The sequence below is a fragment of the Trachemys scripta genome, chromosome 6, assembly GCF_013100865.1.
Source record: "Trachemys scripta elegans isolate TJP31775 chromosome 6, CAS_Tse_1.0, whole genome shotgun sequence".
NCBI classification, from domain to species: Eukaryota; Metazoa; Chordata; order Testudines; family Emydidae; genus Trachemys; species Trachemys scripta.
The window spans coordinates 58,777,834-58,803,402 of NC_048303.1; positions in this window are offsets into that span (position 1 = coordinate 58,777,834).

Consider the following 25,569-nt stretch of genomic DNA (forward strand, 5'->3'; position numbering starts at 1 on the left):
TGAATCCTGCTGGGGCTCAGGCATGAACTAGGTGCAGAGCATCAGGACTTAGGTGTCTGGGCTCACGCACGTGGCAGACATATAGGCACCTGGGGAATTTAGGTGCCAGCAGAGTTAGGTGGCAGCTGAGCAGGAGTTTTGAAGATCTGCGTTTTGGATTTATGCACCTAAAATGGCATTTAGGCATCAAAATATTATTGTGGATCTAGCCTAGCATCTAGTCAGGGGGAGAAAAAAAAAACACCTTGTAGTCTAGAAGCATCCACTTAATGTACAGTAATATTGCCCCTTTTTGACCCAAGCAGCTAGTCAAAGTTTGGGGCCCTGTGGGTATTTCAGTTGGGAGTAGAAATTAGTGATAGTTATTTCTTTGATGCAGTTTTTTTTTTATTTACAAAGAATGCATTCCTGTGTCTCTGAACATAGAGGGAATCAAATAGCAGGAAACAGCTTCTTTTGCTCATAGCACCAAGAGCTTGCATCCCTGACCCAGAAGCCTCTTCCAGGGGTGCAGGCTAAAAGAGTGCTACCATGCTTTCAGCTCCTCCTTCAGTGTCTCTCTCCCTCTGTCAGTTTTCGTTTGGGCTCAGTTACCGAGTGACCTCTCGTCCCGCATTCCCAAAATAATACTCATCCAAAAACACCTGGATGGACTAACACACACCTTTTGTCAGAGGATGGGCCTATGCTTACAGTTATGTTAATTGAATGGTGAGTTCACACGAGCAATCTGAATGCGGTTTTACTGAACCCATAACATGGTTTAACCCAGCCCATAACAGTAACATACAAGGAATATGTGCAATTAGAGGCTGCTGTAATAACTGTCCCATTGAAAGCAGTAAGAACATTACTCAGCATGGGCAAGGGTGACAGAATCTGGTCCTATATTCCTTTCTAAAATTAATTAAAGTAGCTGCGGACTGCAACATCAGGTGTAGATTTTATAATGTATTTTCCTTCCAAGTGCAAGATGCCTATGAGAGCTGCTTCTTGCTCCAGTCTCTGTGTGCTATGTGTCTCAGCTGATTGATCACCTTGGTACAATTCAGCCTGCAGCAATATCTTGCAGTAAGTGGATGTTACCTTTGACCTGCAGCTTCACAAGTTTTGACTTTGCCGAGGGCAAAACAATTTTCCTGATGAAACTTGGCCTTCTGGTGTGGTGGAAAATTAGCAGAACTGCACTGCAGAATAATGATGTATTGTATCATCTTTTCATAAAACTGGCTAAAGGGATGCTGGTTTTGCTGCATGTGTGAAACTGCACACAGTTCTAATCTTTAATGTATGTATGCCAAGAATAATATAAAATAGCACACAAGACGTGGAATAGAGTTGGTGACCAGAGAATTTAATTAAAGGGGGAGTAACAATTGGTTCAAAGGGGTGGTAGTTTCTAAACCTAAAGAGAACAAATTCTTAGGGCCAGATAACTTTCTCATGTTGCATACTTACTTAACAGATGGATTATTTGAAGAGTGGCAGTATCTGTCCCTTAGTTAGGAAGTGATAACTTTATCTTTAGGGGTAGGTGAATTGCTTTGGACATAATAACCCAAACCTGAAACAACATTATTTTCCATCTTCTTCCCCTATTTATTTGTATGCCTCTCTCTACTAGGGTCCATCAGGGGTCAAAATTAGAAAGGCTGCCTTATAATATTTTGGGGGCTGACCAGAAACATGGGGACCAATTCATAATTAGTGAAATATATATGGTTTACACACTTGCATTCCAATTTCTAGCACAGTCCCCGTCAAAGAAGCACCATTCAAAATCACAACCTTTCTAGAATGTTTTGGGTGTTAAAGTAATATTAATCTTAATTTGTTACTGGAGTGGATAAAATTCTGTGAACTCAGAAGTGGCTGATGACCTTCCTGTTGCAGAGTGAACTCTCGGTGCATTTGTTCATTGAAGCTGCCAGCAAAGCTTCCAGGAGACTGTATGTGCTCTATCTGCATGTTCTTCAGATGCTGCTTTTTTAAACACCTGTGTATGCTGGATATTATATCACCCTGTACAGCTCAAAGGATCTGGCCATGGCATAACATGTGATGCCTCCATGTCTGATCTAAATATACATGTTGAGGCTACCGTGGTGAATGAACTGTGTGTTATTATCTAATGATCTGATAAGAGGAGGGGGGGTGAATGCAGGATGATGATCTTGGAAATAGCGTTGAGGGTTTATGAACTCTCCTGCAAATTCAGTGGAATATAGGAAATATATGAGTAAAGCCATATTATGCAGCAGTTCTAACCATCCACTCAACCACCATAACAGTAAAGGCAACCAGCATAATTATAGTTTTGTGTGGAAATTTATTTAAATATACCACTCAGAAACCATGCTACTTTCAGATGTGTTCAGAGAAATATTCTCTTCCAATCCCCCTTATTCTTTTCTTGTATATTTCTCTCTTCTTTTCTCTTTCTATTCCCTCCATCCCTTCCTACATCCTTTGCGTTGTCTCCATTTATTCTATTTTTAATCTCAGGTGGGGTTGGTGGGGAGGACAGGTATAGCAGACCTCCTGTGTCTGTCACCTAGAGCTGATCAGCAAATGGAATTTCTGTATTTGTGGGAAATCCCAATGTTTTGCTATACTTTTTTGTCCCTAATCAGAATGAAAAGTCAAAATATTGAAGCCCCTTTTCCCAGAACGAAAAAATTCATTTCAGAAATCTGTAAAAGTTTACTTTGGACATTTTCTATTGAAATGAAACCTTGACATTCTGGAAACAAAATGTTCTGTTTTTCATACCAATTGAAACATTTGGATATGGATTGGTTTGACATTAATTTGTGTCACTTATGCTGCCATGATGCCTTCTGAGAGTTGTAGTTTGAGTGCCGAGTGCCCCAATTGTCCCCTATTGGCTAGTAAATTCCCAGGCCAGACTATATCTTCCAGGATACACTGCAGTCATGGGATTTCCAGGATGCACTGCACCAACTCAGTCAAAGGAGAGATCACAGTGCATCATGGGAAATATAGTCTTGCCAAGGATCCTGGCACATAGCAGAGATTGAGGGCTGAGACATCTGAACAACAGCTGTCATGAGGCACGGTAGAAGCTCAGACAAGCACGGGTTAAACTAAATGTTTCAATATGGATCAAACAACATTTTTTGGCAAAATTGACATTTCAGATTTGGAGAAACCACATTTTCCATTGAAAAAAATGTTCAAACATAAAATTCCTCTTCGGCTCTACTCCCATCCTGAAAATATGGGCTTGTAAGAAAAGAACCTGTTAGCTTGAGATTGCCAGCTTAGTTCTGAAGACACAAAAGATTTAAACAAGCAACTAAACTTTTGTTTGCTTATCCAGACTGCACCTTTGAACCTATAAGTCACAGCTACTTAATTGTGCTCGTCACCCTTGGTCTGTCATGAGGCTACACAGTATCAGGACTTACACCTTAGCAGCCTTGGCAAGATCACCAGTAGATAATATCATGACTGTGCACCCAATAGTTTGATTTGCATGGTTAAGAAGTCTACTTTTCAGAGCTAAAACCATGATGGAATCCAGCAGTTCACGTGGAATTCATAGTATGAGTCAGATGCTGAGTTACTCAATGAAGCTAATGCTCTTAATCTTTGTATACAAGTATTAAAGATGTAAAATTACCTTTTTTCCTGCAGTATATGTATTCAAGAATAATGCATCGATATGAAAACATATTCCACATTTCTTGACCTTTGGGTACTATTAAATGCTTACTACGTGTGGGATAACATCTGGTACGGTGTATTAGGACTGTGCTTTACACAAGTAGAGAGAGGAGGACATTACAGCTTGAGACATTTAAGAAAATATTCAAGATAAATAATGACACACATAGAATTGTCTTTGGGCTAGAAACCCAACTGGAATCAATCACAGTAATTCCATTGATTTCAGTGCAGCGATGCCAATTTATACCAGCTGAGGAGCTTGCTCATTGCTTTCAAGGAAAATTACTCATAATCAAAACCTAATTTTGAATGAATAGTCTTCTTTAATTTATAAACAAAGGACCTGAAACATGGATCTGCCAGTATTTGATTGTTCTATAATACTCATTAGCTTTGGTGAAAAGAAGCTATACACTTCTCTTTCGTAGTGGCTTGCTACTTAGATCTCTTGACTTCATTTTAATTCTACTTCCTGGCCTTGCCTTTACTGCACCCACCGTCTCTGGTTCCCCTTTTCCAAGAATACCATACTCTCTTTTTTTATCCCAAAACTATTAATTCGTACTATCTTTGATGGCAGTGACTTCCCAATATCAGACATTCTTATTTTTTGTTTGTGCCGTACTACCAACTCTCCAACCCGCTGCTTGGTCACTGATAAAATAAATGCAATCAACTCATTCAAACATCTCCAGTGGATTAAAAATTTCTAGAGGTAAATTGACTTTTTTTTCTTAAAAAATAGGCTTATTTACACAAATATTCTGCCAAGTCTACTAAAATGCAATTAGAAATCTCCAGTGAGACAATTACCCAGTTCCTCATCTTCCCAAACATTTTGTGCTAAAGGAGCTTTGCTATTGATGCAAAGCAGCAGAATCTGTATTTATTAACCTAAATCCCGTTACCAGTTAATAGCAGGCATATTTATAAGCCCATTACTATATGAATATGAGCTCATTAAAATTGGCTAAAATATTAACTGTACTGTCATTATCCAAGGATTTTTCTTTAGTAGTGGCTGGCAATCTAGCAATGAAAGCCTTTTTTGTAATAAGATTATCAACTTGCTATAATCCTCTGGTTCTCAAAGAAGTACAGAAAATATTCTTTTTTGCTTAATTGATCATGAGAAAGTAACAAAAATCATTGATGACTAATACCACAGTCATGCCAAGCCTTGCACATTTTACACACTGTCCCTCCCATTATATCAGTGGGACTACTCACAGAGTGAAATCCTAGCTCCTTTACAGTCGATGGCAAAAGTTCCATTGACCTCAATAGGGCTAAGATTTCACTCATAGCATGTCAAGTTAAGGACATGCATAAATCTTTGTCCCCTATGTATGCATCCTTTGGCCCCTCCCGTCTGCAGACTGTACTTTACTGCAAGGGGGTGAATGTGCAAGAAGACTCTATGCTCTTGTCTTTCTGAGCAGTGGATGGCATAACCGCACTCCTGACACTTGGATTGCTCTTGCTGCGAGACCTCTGGGAAGGAAGGCATCTGCCAAGAGTGGGGGAAGGAGGGGACCCAGACTCCCCTGGCATCTTGTGAAGGGTTGTAGCACTCCCTCTGCACCCTGGGGATCTCCAGCGGGGAGTATGCCTTGTTGAGGCACAATCCCTCCCAGTCAGTACTGCTGCACACTGGCTAATAGCCATAGCAGGGCAGAGGACATTGAAATATAACATATGGGCACAAATGGCTACAAGTATTACAATGGAAGATAACAAAGGGCTTGTGTACACTTACAGTGCTGCAGCAGCGCTGCTGTAGTGCTTAGTGATGACGCTATCTATGCCAATGGGAGAGCATCTCCTGTCAGTATAGGTATAACGCCTCCCTGAGGCACGGTAGCTATGCTGATGAGAGAAGCCCTCCAGGCGACATAATGCTGGGAGTGAGGTCGATGTAACTAATTTGCTCAGGGGTGTGGAAAACCCACGTAGTTATACTGACATAAGTTTAGTGTAGTGTACTGCAGATCACGGCAAAGACAGCTTTGTATATTCTAGTGAATTTAGCACTTTGCAAACTTTCCAGATTAGCAGTGGGAATGATATTCTCTGTTTACTTGGAAGACTAGTAGGATGTCAGCAGCAACACTGCAAACTCCCCCATACTGCTCCTGCGAGGCCTGATTCTCATTTCTACTAATGCCTCTTTTCACTTGCCTGGCAGTGTAAAGGTGGGTGTAAGTGTCATTTACTACCATTTTACAGCCTTTTACTGGGCCAAAGGTGTACAAAGGGGCCTTATGAATGACAATCAGGCCCTCAACTCTAATATACAAGGATCACCTCTTGGGCATCTGAGAGCCATTGGTTTCATGACCACTCAGTTCCTGCTGCCAACAAAGTTGCCAACTATTGCTAATAATGGTGGTGATTTTTATAATGTGACTAGCAAAGGCACAATATGGTAGTTAAGCTTGAATATAATATTGTGTACATTTGCTGCCATCTACCAACACTATTAAAATGATTTTAATACACTTTTACTAAACATGCTAATCATCAACTGTAATTAGTATCACATTACCAATGCTTTATCATTTTTATGGCACCAGCAATTAAGTATGTGTTATAAATATTTAATGATACAAATATGCAATAAAGACGAAGAAATACAGTTTTATCACCATGCACTAAACTTATTAGGATGGGTACTCAAATCAGCCCTTGATATATCGACTTGTGTCATTCTGTAAATGACATCAACCCCAATAAAGCCACGATGGAGCCCAACAATGTAAAACATCACAAATATTTCATTCCAAGAGCTTAAATAAAATATTAGAGCCATTCCTGGGTTAGCTGTTGCTCTGAATCCATGAGCTTGAAGTAATGTATATGTTCTTCCCAATGTATGTCGCAGTCTGATTATAAGCATATAAAACATAATCCAAATACCATAACACATGAATCCCACATGACTGGTATGTTTTACACCAAAGTATACATTTCAGGAGGGGAGGGATAGATCAGTGGTTTGAGCATTGGCCTTCTAAACCTAGGGTTGTAAGTTCAATCCTTGACAGGGCCACTTAGAAGGATCTGGAGCAAAATCAGTACTTGGTCCTGCTAGTGAAGGCAGGGGGCTGGACTCAATGACCTTTCAGCATCCCTTTCAGTTCTATGGGATGGGCATATATTATTATCATTTGATGTGATGCTATTAATATATGAAGCTCGCTTTCCCTGTTTAATGGCTCAGAAGACCTCATTGTATTAGAACAACAATTTATTACTTCAGTAATTACAAACAGTTATGTGATCTGATTTAAGGTGATGTGTATATGTACAGAGTGGAAGATATGTATATAAGTACATTACACATAGTGAAAAACATCTCTCTTACTATCAAAGTTGGGGAAGGAATCAATATTTGGAGGGGAAAGAGATGCTGCTGAATTTGTTTTGCTGATTTCCAGGGATGGTGATAGGATACATTTAATATCTGGTGGAAGCTGTCACTACTTCAAGAAGGATCAGTTAGATGTAACAACTCAGTTCTGAAGAGTAAATACAGTGTCTGGCTGAGCAAGACAAAGTGCTGTGCCAGGTGTTTTGATATGATAATCAGCAGTGATGGGTGAACCAGAAATGATTCAGCTCAGATACCAAAATCTGAATGCTTATCTAAATTTATCTGAAACGTCCAAACCTTTCATCTTACAAGGGCAGTTTTTCTCACTAATGGTCCTAGTTGGAAATCAGATGCACAGAGGAACATACAAAAATTAATTAAATTTCAATTTGCCACCCTTTTTTCATCTTCAATAACTTTTAGGTTAAGGCTCAATTCAAGTTCTAGGAGAAGGTTTTTTATCAGTTTTTATTTCCTCTGTATTTTTAAACACAAGAATGGTTGGATCTTGCTCAGAGGAGATGTTTTCCTTGGTGACAAGCAATGAAGATATGTCTTCTCCTTTGATGTGGACATTCAGAAATGATGCCTCAGTGACTATAGATGTATTGGCATGGTGGCTCCAGCAGATAGAAGGGCCAGATGTACCTGTGAATACTATGTATGTCTTTTACCTCCATATCTCTATTATTTCCCATTTAAAAATATGCAGCATATTCTGTTTACCCAAGAGAAAATAAGTGTTCCACATTTCATTGGCATGCACACTCTATTTTGCTTGAATTCCAGACTTTGCAGTCACCTAAGTAGGCAGTGACTGTGGGAGCAAATAAGAACACAGACAATGCATACAGATGAATATTTCCTTATGGTATAATCTTGCTAAAAAGAGAGTGTAAGGAACACATGGAGAAATCTTTAATGCAAATAGTAAAATGCAAAATATTTTACTTATTAATTACCACGGAGCACAGGTGTGTTGTGACTTGACTTTTGCTCTGATCTCCTCTGACACTTGATCTTAAACTACTAATTTTTGGACAGGAAATGCAACTGATTATAAAGGTTTCCGCATAGTTTCAAGGGTGAGAGAATGGAGATTTTATAATAAGGGTCCTTTAAATAATTAAAATGAAGATTCTGCAAATGACCTAAAACAACTGAAGTATTAACAGTTCAAGTTAGTTTCAGATGAAACATTGTCTTAAATGCACCAGCTAAGCTAACAGGCTTGAAGGAAAATCATGGATAATATACACTGCTGTTGATTTGCATATATCTGACCATCTGATCTCCTTCCTCATAGCGTTTCTTAGAGCCTGGGAAAATGGATGAGCCTTGCAGCATGCCCTGAAGGTAACCAATTCTGGGCTATGTTGGGCCCAGGGTAATGTCAGAAGCTGGAAACATGTGCTTCACTACTTTTCCTACTTTGTGTTTTGATCATATCCAGGCAGAAGAAGACTTGCTGGCGTAAAGATAAGTGGCGGTGGTAGCAGAAAGTCAAAAAGAAAGTGACAGGTGGGGACAGAGATTCTGAAAAGGTGAGGCATAAATCAGGTGCTTGGATACCATGGTGATGAGCATAAGTATGTAGAGTAGGTAGAGTGACATGGGGAATGGAGTGAGACTGAAAGGGGAGAGAAGGTATGAATGAATAAAGAGAATGAAGGAGAGTTTTACAGAAAGTGGAGAAAGGAGAAACAAACAGATGAATAGAAAATAGAAGGATGGACTGAGGAAGTTGAAAAGTAACCTGGAAATACAACCTAAAAATTGCTGCAATCACATAACTGTGCCGAATATCGCCATCTAATTCACTTGTGACAGCAATCAGCAGAAAATATGTTAAAATCAACTTAAAAAAAAGTTTGCTAGAGATGCCTCAGAATGTATTGTTTTGGGATGTCGGAGATACAGATCCTGAATATTAAACTGAATTGTAATTGCACCGATCCAATAGGACTGTATCAAGCCTATTTTCTATTTCAATCTATACAGAGATTTTAAACATTTCATTATTGTTATTAAAATACTAAATATAAAAGTTTAAAAATGCAGCATGGACAAAAAATGTAGGTCTTAAGCTACAAAAACACATCTATATTTATCTCTTTCAATAGGCATGTTTTGATACAGCATTCATTATTTATTGTGGGAACATGGATTAAACTATACTAGGCTTTCTGTACTTTCAAGAACTTCCACTGCTATCACATTAAAATAACAAAGGGATAGTTGTGGACTTGGGCATGGGAACTGAGTGGGGTGGTTGCAAATATCTATTCAACAGCAATATCAATTTCAAAATCTTTATTGGCATTGCAATGGAATCCAGTGTTGCCAAAGTTAATATATTAATACATCAAATACTTGCAGGTGTATGGCTGGTTAGCACTTGACTGGCCATGTGTGCATGCAAATCCCCAATGCTGCATGCTCACTCATGGCCTGGGTTTTGTGCTCTTCAGTCAGACACGCACAATTTGGTGTGCACAGAAATATGTGAACAATACAGTAGGTTAGAAAACTCACGTGTTTCCTGTAGACAATTTTGTGGGGAAAAATCCCATTTCAAAAAGTTTTGACTAAAAGTTTTGGGGTTTTCCATGGGAAGTTTCACTTCAAAATTAAAAGCTTTCATGTGGTTTCAATTCCAATGACATTTCAAAAGGATACATTTTATTTCTCTTTGAAAGGTCAAAACTTAACTGTTTTTTTCAGGTTTTGGAAACTAGAAAAATTCAGTCTTCTATTTTTGGATTCTCTCTCTCCTCCCCCCCTCACCCTCTCCAGGCTTTCCCTCCCTTTGTAAATTATTCCCCTTTTTTTCTCTGGAAAAAGGGGAGATGGTTAAAAAAGTATGTGAATGTGTACACGGGAAAAGCACTTGTTATGATAATGAAAAAAATAGTTTCAAAAGAGAAAGCTCACTAGTTCATTTATTGGCTTGAACTCCATTCCCATAGAGAAGATTCTGTAACATCAAGTACAGCTACTTTAGAGAGGCCCTTTGGCTACTGCTTCTACTATTTCTGTCATTTTTGTTGCTACGTCATTGTGGAGCTGTTGAGAAAAATAACATTCTGTAGAGTATCAGCATGTCATTGTTTGTTGCAACCCAGGGAAATCCGGTGATACTGAACAACTGCAAGACAAAAAGCTTTCTCTGTCTTCTACCTCCACTAAACAAACAGTGCAAAGGACAACCTGTTCTAGAAAAGACATAATCAAGAGAATTTGAAGGTGTTACAAAAATAATAGATGTACTGGCCAACAAAGTGCTTGTAACTGTCTGCTCCCAGCCAAAACAATTTCCCAGCCCCAGCTACAGAGTAGGGCAGACCATGTGATTATGACTAATGGGAGGGTGGGGTAGTGACTCTTGTTTAGGCCTGGAGCCTATTGTGCAACCACGGTTACAATGCTATTTGAAAGAGGATTGCTATTAATGTGTCAAAGCCAGAGAGCTGAGAAATATGAATATAGTTTGTGCTCCCAAAGCCTTTACTTTTGTATTATATTACTGCCATCTTCCAGTTATTTCACTTTATGCAATGTATACAGTTACACTTTTAAGCCTTTCATGGAACAAGCCTGACTGATATTGATGGAAGTGGTATGCCTGGAATCAAGCCTCTAGGTGACCTAGAGATTGTAACATCACATTCTTCTTATTATTATTTATTATTTTATTATTTTAATATATATTATTTGTATGCCTAGAAGTCCCATTCGGGGACCAGGGTCCCAGTCCCTTGGCCTAACGCAAGGTTGATGAACCAATATTAGAAAAAAGATTTTGGCTACAAAGAATTTACTTGCTTCTTTCCCCAATTTGTTTATATATATTTGCTTCCACTGTGTGTGACATTTCTGTATGTTTCCTTCTGGAAATGCATCCTGCTTTGCATTTACCTATAAAATGCCTACACCAAAACCTTTGGTTCAATAAGACATTTATTGGATTTTATGATGAAAGGTGACAATTAAAACTGAACTAAAGCTTGATAACAATGGAGTGCAGTAGTTACATTTCGCAGTTAATTGGTTAACATAGTTGGCCATAACTATGGTTTCAGGAACTGAGCATATGCACTATTTAGCAGGCAATAACTGTTTTAAAAAAGACTGACAGGCCCAAATGTCTTCTCCCCATCCCCCAACCCCCCCAGCCATTGAAAAAACTATGGGAAGAGTTCCTTAGCAGTATGGAGAATGTCTACTGGGGCAGGAAGGACAGGAGATCATGCAGGAAGGCCTCTATTAGTAAATAAACTTCAGTGCTTTCCCTTCCTCCCCCCACCCCGCAACCAAGTTTACAAGTAAGGGAAGAGGGAGTATTTGGGAAGCAGGAAGGCAGGGGGACAAGAGGAAATGAAATAATCCATGTTATAGTTATTGGGAATGGGTCAGTAAGGGACAGAAGCAGCAAAAGGGGCCATGAAGCTGGCTTAACTGTCCTGGTATGGATTCCTCCAGTATAGAGGGGGATCTCTAAGTGTTGTGCAGAACTGCCACAGAGACTTTATGGCATCCCTGCTCCCAGGAGAGAGGGCATGCCTGGGAATAAGGCAGCATGGTTAGAGGGATGCTGTATTCCAGCAATCACCATCTGACACAAACAACCCCTTGGTGTCCTAGGCAGACAAACATAGCTTAGCGCAGCCCTCAGGTTGCTCTAAATTTTGCTCTGAACTGAAGCAGCCCCATCTGGCCTCGGATCAGGGGGAGACAAAGCTTGTCTCATTTGCCCCACGCCTTCCTCTTTCTCCCCCCTCAGTTCTGCACTGAGCGCAACTCTACAAGATCAGAGGTTCCAGTAGCCTTTTAAGTTTACTTTGACATGATGGGTCAGCTTGTGTTAGTATGAGCCTGTTTCAGACAATGTTATACCATTAATTCTTTTGCTCTGGTTATTACCAGAGGGTTTGCTGATGGTAAGTGAAGGCTAAATTCTCAAATTATTGTTGCACTTTGTTTGTGTGCCTACATTTGCACCTAGCTGCCCATGCAAGAAATCAAGCACCCAAGGTCCATTCAAAGAGAATTGGAATCTGCCCGCAAAACATCACATAACTAATTCAGCACTAAGAATTGTCTGGATGAATCAGTTATCCAGAAATAGCAATAACAATAATAATAGCTCTTCTTAAATGTAGATTTCAAAGTGTCTGTACTCAGGTGGGTATAATTATCTATATTTTACAGATAGGGAAACTTAGTTCCAGACAAGTTAAGGATAGGATTTTCAAATGCACCAAAACATTTGGGTGCACAAATCCGAGTGAAAATCAGTGGGGCTGTTGCTCCTAAGTCACCTAGATATTGTTTTTTTAAAACCATCCTTGCATGACTTGTCCAACTTCACTGAGCAAGTCAGTGCTGGAAAACAGGTCATTTAATTCCTAGTCCAACCTCTGCTCTGTCTATTGGATAACGATGCCTCCAGGATTTGTAATATAAATACAGATTTTCAGTTTCACAATGCATCTCATTTGTATATATAACTACTGTAACTCTGTTTGAAAATCTGATATTTGTGCCTACACATAGCCAATTAGATGCTTGTTAGACTCTTTAAAAATGAGGCCCAACTATTTGTTTGTGTATAGTCATGTTCAAATATTCCCTTGAAGGTAAACTAACTGCTTGCATATGTTTGCATATACCAGACAGACTTAGAATAATTCATAAGCATCTAGTTTACATGTTCACACATTGTTGAGTATTCTTGCTTATTGTTTCATATTTAGGGTCAGTTTAGAGTATTCATGCTTATAAAGTACTTCAATACACTGAGTACACACTGTGTGTATGTGTGTATGTGCATGTGTATCTATAGTGAGCCTAGCTTTGACTAATGACTACAAGGACATTTGACTAAGAGCTCAGATAATTCCTGATTAAAACTACTCACTGAAAATCTTTCAAGTTTCCCTGAAAAATTAGACAGGAAGCACCTAATTACAAGTAATGCTGGTTGTTCAAATTTGTGCATACATATTCACAGGTATTCTATCACCAATCCACAACTTTTCCTTTAAAATGTGCAATTTTTCACATGCAAACACCGGTGGCTGCAGTGCATACACTAGTCAAATGTTTCGGATGCTAGCTCTGTGAATGTAATGATTGTGGGAGTTTGGCTCATAAGAGTAAATAGAGTCAGGAAATTGAGACTCTCAGAAATTAAGGGATAATTTATTTCATTAAAACATGGCGATCAATTTGATAAAATGTTCCTGCCATCATTTACCTCTTTTATAAGTGTTACATTCCCTATGAATTCCAATGTTTGATTGCAGGTGGTTGTAAAGGGAAGGTTGAATATAGCAACTTACAGATATCTGTCAGCAGCTGAAAAAAGTCCAAGTTTATTTTCTTTGAAAGAGCCTGACTTTCTTTTTTTCTAATGAGTGCAGTGTTCCCAGTGGAGCCTCATTGATGCAAATCTGTCAGTGTAAATGCTTTGAGCTACAGTGGCAGCAAAGTCAACAAATAGCGAGTTGACATTCAGAAAGAAAATACACCTGTTTCACACTGGCTGTGATAAACTGAGCAGTTGCTCTACAGTTGACAGGTTATTTCTGATTATGGCAATGTCAACTCAAAAAAGCACGTACACACAAACACACACACACACACACACACAAATACCAAAGGGAAGAGCTGTCAAATGACCAATTTTCGAATCCTGTTTACAAAAATGGAATGAAACTATTAAAAAGCAAGTTGATTGAAAAAATAATTTCAACAGTTTGCAGCTCAGTTACAGTGTTAATGAGTACACGTCAGCCCAAATGAACACTTCCTGCACAAGGATAAGCAGAAAAGTGTGGGGGGGACCCCAGTGAGATTTAATGCATACAGTTTCTGACCTGTTCTCCCTTGTCTGGAGAAGGGAATGCTAGCCTGGTCTGAAGAGGGCAAGGAATATGTCTTCTGAACCCCAACATTTTGTGCACGAAAAGCTGTGATGCAAATCTATAAGCCAGATTGAGGCTGCTAAATATTGGATGCACATTGTGTATCTATTTTAATTTGTATGTTAAAATTTAATGTAAACTATAAGCAGTAGACATTTTGGGGGAGAAATAGTTCCTTTAGTTAGACAGCATATTCAGTATCCAAGCTTTTGTGTGGATAGGACGCAGGTTGAACAAGAAAAATATCCACGCTCCCCAGAGTTAGGCGACACATGATTTATTCTCATATTCTGGTATATCTCTGCTAGTGTAAAATAAATGTGGCAGATATAATGCTAAGGACACTAGTATTGCTCAAATGAACTAGTCTTCAGCGCTACGCTGTCAGAGGTAATGGACACTTAGGATTTTGTACAGAGCTCTGGAAATCTCATTCCAACAAACTAAGACTTATTGGGTTATAACCTTCAAAAGTCAACGTTTTGCAGTTAAAATAGATTTTTGCTATTGGAAAAAAATGAGCAATATTTTGATCTGCACATTTTCAGCAAAAAGTTGTTGAATTAATTAGCTGAAAAATTCCTATCTTATATTTGGAAAAATATTTGTTATGAGTGATCTACACTGATATTTTTTAAAAAAGGCTTTGGAGTGATCAAAGGAACTTCTGGGGTATAATTATGTTACAAAGAAAGCTGCTTCATTGAAAGTATTTCTTAGTGAACAAAAGTGTCATGGAGAGATAGCAGCAGCAATTTCCATCAAAATAAACCAGAGAAATATAAATTACAGTGGCAAGGAACTGAATAACTCTGCCTGAGAAGGGATTTTACAGATGCAGGCTCACTATCAAGTACACTAAACCCTGACTGAGAAAGCTGATTGTGCTATATATCCCACATGCACAACAGCTGTGCAGAGTTATATCAGGCACTTCAGATCCAAGAGTGGATAGAGAGCAAATAAATATATACAGAATGATGAACTTATCTCTGCCTTTCATATAAGAACAATTCTTTATGCAGTCTTACATTACTATATCTTAAAACTGTATGCTCATTTGGATATTTGTTGCTTAGCAATGAGAATATGTGCAAATAGATGATGTCAAGATTGGTACCAAAACTGCAAAGTCCATGTCATTCCTTGTATGTTTTTAAATCAAAACAAATTATTTAATTGTTCCTTTATTTATAAAAGGAAACAAATCACATACTGCTTATCCAGGCAAAACTCCCACTGAAGTCAATGAGACTGAAAAGGCTCAGAGTTGGATGCTTGGAGCAAGATACTGATATCAATAGACTGACACCTACATAAATGACCTAAGTGCACCCACAATACAATGATTTCAGCTTTTGGAATCAATCTTTTAAATGTTGGCCTGAGTGCTCAGTACTGCCTGCCATTGTGAGTCTAGGAAGAAAGTGTCAAAAAGTCTCACAGGAAGCAGAAGTGGGGGACAGAGCAAATGTAACATGTTCCTATCATCCCAAGGTACCTGGGATGCAGCTCTACATGGGCAGGGCTCCACAGAACACAAAAGGATTGTTTGATAGAGCAGATAGATAAGAAGGGGGCAAAAATTTACAAAAATATTTTGAAACTTTTCCCCATTTTTGTCCAGTGAATTAAAGTGAAGGTATGATAAAGCCCACCCATGGCAGCAAAGCTAGTCAGTGGATAAGGGAGCCAGAATGTTAGCAGTTTCTCTGCAGTGCTGGAACTTTCTTCTCATGTCCATGAGGTTGGGATCACTGGCCTCATCTCTTACATGTCCCCAAACTAGAGGAAAGTCTGCAAGGTTCACCTCATTGAGTTTCTGAGCTTTGGTCCCATATTGCAGCTTTTTCAGCTTTCAACCTAATCTCATAAAGCTGACAAAAATTAGAAAAGGTTCTTCCTTTTTCCTTATGTCTTTGTGGTTTTCATTATTTAGAATCCTGAAATACTTTGCTGATGGAACATTTTCCTTTTGATCATTTACTCCCTCAAGGAAGTACCTCACAAAAGAAGTACCCAAAGAAGTGGACAATGAGCTTTTATAACATGGTTCACAAAATGGTATGTTTAATTATACTTAATTATTTTTATCAGTAATTGCCTTATTTATTGAAGAGGAATTTTCAGTCAAACTGTAAGAAAGAGCAAATATATTCCATGCTAGTGCCAATCAAATGCCCAGAAAGAGAAAGGTATTGTAATCTAATTGCTTTGGGTTACTCCATGTCTAGCTAATATGGACATTGGAGGTCCCTACAATCTGACTTTACCTGTAATTTTATACAATGTCATAGAACTAGTCCTGATTTGGGAAAAACATCCCTATTCATGACAGCACTTATGCATTTGCTTAAAGTAAACTTGTACATTATTCCCATTAAAGTCAATGGGACTTAAGCGCTTTTAAATGCTTTTCTGAAATGGAGTCTGACTGACAAATTGGGGAAAAAATGTGCTCTAATAGCCCAATAAATATGTTGAAAATGTGCTTCATGTGTACAATAGCTATCAGGTCACAATAACAAACTGTGCTTAATGTTTGGCAATCTGGTTGATAAAATATTCTGACATGCCTAATCTTTCCCAGTTCATTAAGTCAAGTCTCAAAGTTTCTCTTTTACAGTATTTATGAACAGAGCACTGCCACATGTGTGTGTATTGTATCGTTCCTGTCTTGATCAAAATACTGATGCCACACTGCTAGGAAATGAACTATTCATAAATAGAATGTTTGTGATAGATGATCAGAGAAGGATTAAAATAAACATTCACTTGTTTTTCAAAATATATTTTATGTAGTTTTCCACACTGGGAAAAGGAGCTGGATTTGCAAAGTTGAATATGAAAAATGCAGAAAGGACAAAGGGAGTGGGACACGAGCCACTGGTCACCTGACCTGTGTGTCAGGGATAGTTAGGGGGGTCTGAGTATAACTGTTCCTGGAGAAAGAATTGTATTCAAACACCAAAATCAATGGATGTCAAAAGGCATTGGTAAGCATGAGTTATGGTATAACTTCATAATTTGAAACACAAGATGACAACCACAGTGCTTGCCACTAGATGATACAATAATTCCATGCTGGCACTATGTGAGCATCAACCTTCTGAAAACATGAGGAGTTTTGCCCTTTTTGATCCAAAGAAAGAGATAGCAATAATTCTGAGTCCAGAATAATTCAACTTTGGTGACCTGCTGGCACACTGGAAAACATCTCTTTTGTAGGGTTTTTGGAGAGAGGTTAGAGTATGCTTTCCACAATGATTAAGCATGCAAAGATATTTCTGCCTGGCTGAAATGATTTCTTTAATGCCACTGGCACTTTAATGTATTATTAGTAGTTTAATATATTGTTGTGTCTTTTGCTTTTTGGATAACAAACATAATATGACGGAACAGAGGGTCCTGTGGCACCTTTAAGACTAACTGAAGTATTGGGAGCATAAGCTTTCATGGGTAAGAACCTCACTTCTTCAGATGTAAGTAATGGAACTTCCAAAGGCAGGTTTAAATCAGTATGGAAATAACAAGGTTAGTTCAAATCAGGGAGGGTAAGGTGCTCTGCTAGCAGTTGCGGTGTGAACACCAAGGGAGGACCCTCTGTTGCTTTTTACAGATTCAGACTAACATGGCTACCCCTCTGATAATATGAAGGGATCATCCAGGCACAGTAAGGTCTGAATAACTCTGTTCATTAGCTATCCATGACTTACAAGGCCTCTCTCTCAGGCTGCTCTGGCAGGATTCTGATGGCTTTTGAAACACAGAAGAGAGAGAAGGTCACTAGAGGGTTCAGAAACTCTTTAAAAGGATACTACCCATTTCTTGTATGCTACAAAACCAAAACTCAAAATCTGAACTTCCCTATGCTTTAAGAAAGTACAGATCCACCTGATTTTTGTTTCTTGGGCCTATATTCAATTTTTCTACGAAAGAGAAAATCTGTAAAAGTCTGGTCATACAAGGAGCAGTATTGATAGGTTCTAAGGGTAGGATATGGGTCCTCAAAATCCATGTGTCTCCTCATAGGACTGTCTCCAGTATTCCAGCAAGGGAGCTGCTTCCTGAACCTGCCTGGAGGTGTCCCCAGTTTAGTGATTCTGCTTTATTTTAGTGATGCATAAGTGAGGCTTCACCAGAGTCCACTCAGCTCTGCTCTGGTCCCCTGCATCACAATAGACTCCTCCATAACAACTCTTGCCATGAAATCCTCAGTTTGAGTTGTGTCTGGCCACAAAGTCCTAGCAAGAGGGGAAGACCTATTAGCAGGGTCCTGGCTTCTTGGAATTGAGCCCTCTGCCACAAGGCAAGAGCTCTTTCCACTCTCCAGACCTCTTGAGGAGCCCATTTCCTCCCCCACCCCCAAATCCAAGTTCATGCCTAATTGTGGTGACTCCTCAAGCATTGCTATGGGAATTGTTGGTAGATAGTTTATACAAATGGGGATCTCTAGGGCATCACTTTTCCCTTTTCACCGATAGAGTGACTAGAGATCCTTTCCCTTCTGGAGCTTCTGGCCATAGGGCTAATTCTATTAATACCCCATAAACCATTTCCACACATCAAATCTGATAAGGAATGCAGCAGAAGATGGACTCTATGTGGGAATATTGATGCTTGCTGGATTTTACTGTCTTTTGTCTGATATCTATATTCTTTGAATACTCATTTGTTTCTTTTTTCCAACTTGTGATTTTTTTTAAAACTACATTGTACTAAGTCCAAAATCAGAAGTTGACTTAAGGATCACATTTCTAAGCCAGAGGAATGTGAATGAGACAGAAGGGGGCGGATCCCAGGGTAGGAGAGTTGCTGTATCCATTCTGGTTCACCCCAATATAAAAAGGCTCTGGTGGTGTACAACTGGCATAGAAGTCACTCTCCTTCTCTGCTGCCAGTATAGTAGGGGGGAAGGGATGTGGCCAGCGCACCCCAGAGTCATGTTAATACTCAGCCAGGAGGGACCAAAATGCAGTGTTGCAACCGAGTGAAAGCCGTAGGGTTGCTCTAACATGGAGCAGAGGGAATGGCTAGCACAGAACAGGCTCAGGGGCAGTACAGAGGTGAGATGAGATACTTTGCACACCCCTCCCTGATTTGTGTTCTGTGCAGTTTCACCGCACCTGGGTATCTGGCCCAGAATTTCCCAAGGTTATCTCGTCCTCATTTAAAATGACAGAATTGACCATACAGAAACTGCAGTTGGGGCTGGATTGTGCATCTTGCACAGATTCGGGTGCAGGAGGGCAGTGTGGGGCCACGTGACCATCAGGGAGAACACTGAGAAAGAGCTGAACCTTAAGCAGCACAATCTCTCTCTCAAACCTCACCAGAGTGCATAGGGGAGGCGCACTTTGCACCATCCTTTTGATTTATACAGATTGTTTCATCACAGACTTACTGTGTGACCTTGGGCAACTCACTCAGCCACTCTGTGCCTTAGTTCTCCATCTGTAAATTGGGGACAACCGTACTTCCCTATCTCTCGGGGTTGGGGCTGGGGGAGGGGCGTGTTGTGAGGCTAAATAAATTAAAGATTGTGAACTGCACTGAGAACTGCCGATGAAAAGCACTAATATAAATTGCTAGGTATTATTGTTTCTGCTCCTGCGGATATACTGGCTCTGCTCTGTCAGAACCCCACCTCCTTCCTGTTCCCTTTCTTGCAGTTTTCTCACTGGGGAAGGAAGGAGATTATGTTCTTCAATGGCAGCAGCCTCTGTTCAAAGTCACATAGAGGGACAGACTTATTACATGTTGCCCAACCCCTACTCACAATCTAGCTCATAATAATCTGTAATTAATAATAAAAATCACTGCTATTCTAGCCAAATCATTTTGTTCATTTCACCTAGTGTCTTATTTCTAGTAGTGGCCAGTTACTTGATACTTCAGAGAATAACACAAACCCCATAATGTCTCTAGTCAGTTGTGCAGTGTTCAATCTGTTCTGAAAAATTCCTTCCTGATGTATCCCTGTGAACAATCAGATTACGCCAGCATGCCGTTTGATTACCCCTGCATAGCTCTATTGAAGCAAATGGGAGCTTGACAGTTCTGGGTACTCTAGTCAAAATTCAATAGCCATTTTGATTCTCCATTTATGAAGAATCCAGTTTTCTGATCAAGAAATTATGCTAAAGTTCACTTTCTGTCATTGTTGCCTATCTGAACTAAATAAGAACAATACTAAAACAAATGAGCATGTTTGAAGGTCAAAAGCAGTTTTTTAAATCATAACATTCATAAGCTGGTGAGTCAAGACAAATGAAAAGATGAAATCCTGTGATGCACACAAGTCTTGCAGCAATATAACTGGGTTCTTTTCTGATCTATAAAGGATCTTGATATTCTTTACTGGAACTATGGAAATATTGCACTCTTGGTAAGAGATTAATCCATAGGTGAGGAAGCTGCAATGCAAAAAGAAAACTGGAGGTAAAAATGGGAATTAATCATCTTGTTTTTCTATTAAAAAATATTGTGGAAGATGTTTTTTATGAATTGTTTGACATCTGCTGCTCATCAGTTCCAGTCAAATATATGATGAAACTATAAAGCTAGATCCAACAGCTAGTACCCTTTGTATTTGCAGCCTTGAGATTTTGCACATTTTAAAATGCTACTACAACGTGTAAAGAAACCCTAAGGAAATACAGTTATTCCAGACAGCTTTTGTTGTAGAAGGACTCACTTAATTCAAGGGCAGGGTAGTTGTTGCAAATCCTTGACCTTTGATGAGCAAGAAGAGGACCCGAGGACACTCTATTTGTGTTAACTATTCACTTTCTTTTTCTTGCACATTCTTTAACCAGGTGCTTTTATTCCAAGGATGAATTAAATATTTAGCAGGCAATGAACTATGCTGTTATTCATTGTAGGGGACAATGACATGGGACTAGAGTTATTGTTTGTTAAATTAGCTCTTAATTTAACTATCTTAAAAGACTTTCCACAAAAAGTGTTAAGGGTAGCTAATAAAACAGTTTTTCTCTGGATCAGCCAAAAACTTATGAACAGGGAAAGAGAAACACCTAAAGCAGTGGTCCCCAACCTTTTTCATCTGGCAGGTGCCAGATGACAAGCCACTACGGACTGTGGACGGCGGACAAGCATCCGTTGAAATGCTGCCGAGAAGCGGCAACATCAATAGGCGTTGCCGCCAAAATGCCGCCGACAAGCAGCAGCATCCAGAAGTGTTGCCACCGAAATGCTGCCAAAAATCGGCGGCATTTCGGCGGCGATGCCTCTGGATGACGCTGCTTGTCGGTGGCATTTCAGCCGATGCTCATCCACCGGCTAGTATGCAGGCGCACATAAATGCCCCGGCGGGCTCCATGGCGCCCGTAGGCACCGCGTTGGGGACCACTGACCTAAAGCCTGTTGAATAAAATGCTCATGGAAGAATAGGATTAAATGAACTATTTCCTAAACTGATCTGTAAACATTTTTGGTATTGAGCTCGCTCTTTTTATGTTAAATGAATTAACATTTTATAACATTCAAATGTTTAAATGCAAATCAAAATTTTCTTTTATTGCTTTTGGAAAAAGGCAGCAGCCAATATTGTACTGCTGACTGGCATTTTACTTTTAATAAGTGAGGAAAAGGAAGGATATGCTTGTGGTTAATACACTGGAGTGGGATTTGAGAGATGTTGGTTCAATTCCTGCCGCTACCACAAATTTCCTGCGTGACCTTGGATAAGTCAAATAGGCCATTATACACACTAGGAAAAAAGGTGTAAAATCCTAGTGTAGACAAAGTAAGCTGTAGTTTAAACGTACTACCTAACTGAAGAAAACCCTTGAATTTATTTTGACCAAATAACACAATTGCCTTGTCTATACTAGGATTTTGACACATTAGCTAACATGTTAAAAATATCTCTTTCCCTTCCCCCCGAGAAGACTAGGTCTTAAACTCTCTGTGCCTCATTTCCCCATCTGTGAAATAGTGATACTAATGTTTTCTTTCTTTCATACCTTTCTGAATGATACGGATTTGTCTCTCTACTGAGTGTCTGAACAGTACCTAGCATAGCAATATCCACTGGGGCCTCTATCTGCTACTGTCATGCAAATAATTATTACTAATAATACTTCTAATAAAAGGCACCAATCCTGAATACATACACATGCTTAATTTTACTCATATGTGTAGTCCTTTGGAAATCAGTGGTACTACTCATGTGAGTAAAGATAATCATGTGTGTGTTTGCAGGATTAGTGCCTTAATAACAATATTAAATTACTAAGAAATAATATGTTTTAAATTATGTCAGTATATAAAGTTACACAGTGGTAAACTTCCTTTGATAGGTTGTTCTTCAACTTTCAGTATGCTTGTGAAACATGTAAGTCAAAAATTAGGCAAGATGGTAAAAAAATAGCCACTTAGAAATTCTGTCACTTCTCCCGCACAAGCAGGTGCATAAACCAGCAGGCATGGGGGGAAAGCATTTGCTGAATCCTAAAATGTGACTTTGCATCTTAAAACAAACAAACAAACAAAAGTAGTGTAAGCGCTTTTATGCCAAAAGGAACTATCGATATTAACATTACCTGCAAAAATACTGAACAAAGAAACAAGCAAACAAAAAATACAGACAGGAAATTGCAGGGATGTACTAAATTCCTACTCCTTCAAACTGAGCATTGTCATTAGCCTTCTTTGTATCGGCTACTGTGGAGAGCAAGCATCTTCCTACAATTCACAGCAAGGATTGGAGTAGCAAATTCTGACTGAAACGCGTTCAACTTCCCCTAAGAAAAGCACCATATGAACATTTTTCTATCTGATAAGGATCTAATGACTTTTCTATTATTTGCATTTTGGGGAGTATATGGGGAAATCTTCATGAGTGAACATGAGGCTAGAATCAGGCAAAATGCAGGTAAGTTACTAAGCAGATTTATCTACCCAGCACATCATTCCCAGTTAGGAATGAGTGAACCTCCTTGGGTTAGATGTTTTGCATTATTTATTTTGAGAGGCTTGTGTGGTTCTCAAAACTAGTTTGCAAAAAGAAAAGAAAAAAAAAACAAATTAAATGGTATAAACCTAAAAAAAAAAAAGTGCTAAATTCAGCCACGAGGTAATCTTATTGCTTGTAGCTCTTGTCCTCCCATCTTCTCACCTCCCAGTATTTTTCACCATCCCTTATTACAAATCCATCTTTCCATTGACTCCAATGGGCTATGGAGCAGGCCCTCTGTCTTGTTTTAATACTTAGGCCCTGATCCTGCAAAATGATGTGTTAGTGGGAACCACTTAGACCTGCTGGACTGAGCTGAACTCTCATGATGGGTAAGGGAGATTCCCCCCTGACAGTTTGCAGGATCCTTTGATTGTAAACTCTTTGGGGCAGACACTTTGGCCAGGTCAATGGTAGAAAGTTTTGCAGACATAACAATGTTGGTTAAGGATGTGATTTTTGCCACATCTCTAGGCCGGCAAAAGTCCTGGTGCAGATGCAGTTATATCAAGACAAAAGGGCTGTTGCTGGTAGAGCTTATTTTGCTCACCGGTAGAAGCTGCTTCTGCACTAGGAGGATTTTGCCAGTATCACTATACTAGCAAAACTTTTAAGCGTAGTTTAGGCCGTTAGGTCAGCTCCTCAGTCTCCACAGTTGGTGTATACTGCTGTACTTCCATTGGTATCCATGGAGCTACACCCATTTACTGTAGCTGAGGATCTCGCCTGTGGTCTTTTACTTGTCCGTAAGCTCCATGCACACTCAGAGTCTTGCCAACTGATGATACTAGTTACAAATAATTTCATTCACAAGACTTTTCCCTGAAGTTTAGACTTGTGTTTTCTTTAAGTAGAGTTATACCTGGCCTGGATTTGGCTCATGATCTTTGCATGGGTTTATAATAAGGTAAAAAGTAAGATTAAAAGTGAACGGGAAAAAATCGGCTGTGTTATTTATACCATAGGTATAGATGTGAACAGTATTTTACAGGCAAATAAGAACACAAGAGCCCTTACCTGAGGAGTTCACAACCTAGAGGACCTAAATGAGCAATTTCTTGAACACCTTCAGCTCCCTTTGACATTAACGGGAGCTGATAGGACTGGGTGTTAAACTAGACAGATAATAAAGGGCCTCCACCACAAGAGAAAGTTATTACTTGTTCAAGGCTCAGGCATGACTGCCTGCTGCTGCCTTTCAACACACAGGAAAAAAGCAGCAGGGAACCTAGATGTACATACAAGCAAGAAAGGAGGACTAAGTCAGCCAGTGGTGGTGAGAAATGACGCATCAGTGCTAAATTATTGCTTGTGTCAGGAAACCTATTGTTTTCCTCAGAAGAAGAAAAGATCCTTGATCCTTGCCATCCGTGCAATAACTGCTTAGAATATGCGGAAAAATTCAAAAGGGGGCTGAAAAATTCAAAAGATGCAAAAGGAGTGGCTGGAAGAAAGAAAGGAGTGGGAAAGGAGACAGGCTACACCTCTTACACCTCCACCCAATGGCATGTTTGACATGTCTTGGCCCAAGCCATGGGTGCCACTCTGAGACTTAATGAGAAGTGACACCATAGCATGAAAGAAAGGGAAGGAAGGGAAATAGCACAAGACAATGTTACCTTGTGCTGTGGAACATCAATATGCAAATTGTAACAGTATCTTGTGCAGAACTGTCTAAGCACAAACTATCACACATGTAAAAACACCAATATTAATGGCCACATCAAATGTATTCTCAGGTATTTTCATTTATGTGCTTTTGACATTGGTATGCTGTTCAAGTCGTTGCTGTGTTGTATTCTGATCGACAGTACCAACGCTCCCTCAGCTCTCACAGAAAAATGCTTTCAATAGTCCCAGTTCTGAGAAAATGAGCACATCCCAAGTCAGAGAGCTGTGCCAGAATTCAGTGCTGAGGGAGTTCTTAGAGATGGAATCTGAAGCCCTTTGGGTCAAAGTGAAAGGAAACACCAAGACATTGCCTGCTATTAGATATGGCATGGCCTGCTATTCCCCTCCTATGCTGAACTGAGGCCATACGGATCCTCACTGTGTGTGGGCCTGCTGACCACATTCCTGGCATGCCCACATTTCTTCTCTCTGCTGTGCATTGCATAGACCCACCACAGAGGTGTCTGTAATAAACATGGAGGTGCAGTGTTCCCCTGGGTGAGAGCTTCACAGCGTGTGTCACCAATACAGCTCTATGCTGGGCTGCTGTTGCCCTTTTTACGTCTTCATCAGACGGTCCACAAGGGGTTCTATGATAAGCACAGAATAGCCATAGCCTGCTGTCATATGCCAGCTCTTGAAGAAAAGGAACATACACGTCACCCATGAAAATACAGCAGATATAATCATATCTAGTTCATTCAGATGCTCCCATGAGGTCTGTTTTGCTGAGAGACAGAGAGAGACACAGCAGTGATAAAATTAAGTACGGTCCAGATAGGAATCATACAACATTGATTTTCTTAGAATAGCTTTATTTTTTTAGTCCTAAATATATGATAAAAATGAAACTAGGACAAAAATACATCCTATAGTTCCACTGGGCAAGAGGATGAAGAGCATGTGAGGTTAGTAAGGGT